This window comes from Penaeus monodon, chromosome 24 (assembly GCF_015228065.2).
Source record: "Penaeus monodon isolate SGIC_2016 chromosome 24, NSTDA_Pmon_1, whole genome shotgun sequence".
NCBI classification, from domain to species: Eukaryota; Metazoa; Arthropoda; class Malacostraca; order Decapoda; family Penaeidae; genus Penaeus; species Penaeus monodon.
In genome coordinates this window covers 19,420,774-19,421,423 of record NC_051409.1, presented here as the reverse complement: position 1 = coordinate 19,421,423, position 650 = coordinate 19,420,774, and the positions used below count along the sequence as shown (strand labels likewise).

Sequence of the window (650 nt, the reverse complement as noted above, 5' to 3'; positions counted from 1 at the left end):
CTACGTCTTTAGACAATAACAGCAGTGTACGTCATTACAAATGAATGTTAAAGCTATTTGCTACAGCACTATTACTTGTAACGTTAACAGTTTGTGTTTTTTATGACTAAACAAATTGCCAGGTAAAGTGGTCACTACAGTGGAACCCTCCATGCATATATACTGAACTATTAGAAGATTAGCTAATTTCGCGGTCTCTAAGAAAATCATGTTCCTGCAGCCTCTGATTTCTCGGACCAATTTGTTTACATTTGATATCACCTACACATGGCAAACCATCTTTAGGGATTATTCAGCAGAAAACCCAGAACTTTCGTTTGAACCATCCTAGAGCAAACATCTATCCCGGTAATTGTTTAGTGATCACATGGACGATAGAATCACCCCTGACCCAGAAGAGCCTTAGTACACCTAAACAAGTGGATTATGAAACCCAAAATAATAGAAGACGCAAAAACAGTGAAAACCATTGCGAAGCAAACCCACACTTCAAGCAACCCTGGAAAGAATAACCAGTAGTGAATAACAACACTAAACCCAATACACAAGTAAGACCGCCCAAGTTGTATTACTGAAACAGCAAACAGTAGACTCATTAAATTCAAAAATAAACAACCTAATTCTATCAAGAAATGCATTAAATGGTTAGC

At 37.4% G+C, this 650-nt stretch overlaps 1 protein-coding gene across 1 annotated transcript in view; it reads left to right on the top strand.

Annotated features, from left to right (window-relative positions):
* Positions 1 to 112: 112 nt before the first annotated feature.
* Positions 113 to 650, top strand: part of LOC119588637 (transcription elongation factor, mitochondrial-like) — a gene marked incomplete in the record, with an annotated part of 108,252 nt that continues 107,714 nt past the window's right edge. Inside the window, 1 exon segment of the mRNA XM_037937274.1 lies at positions 113 to 548.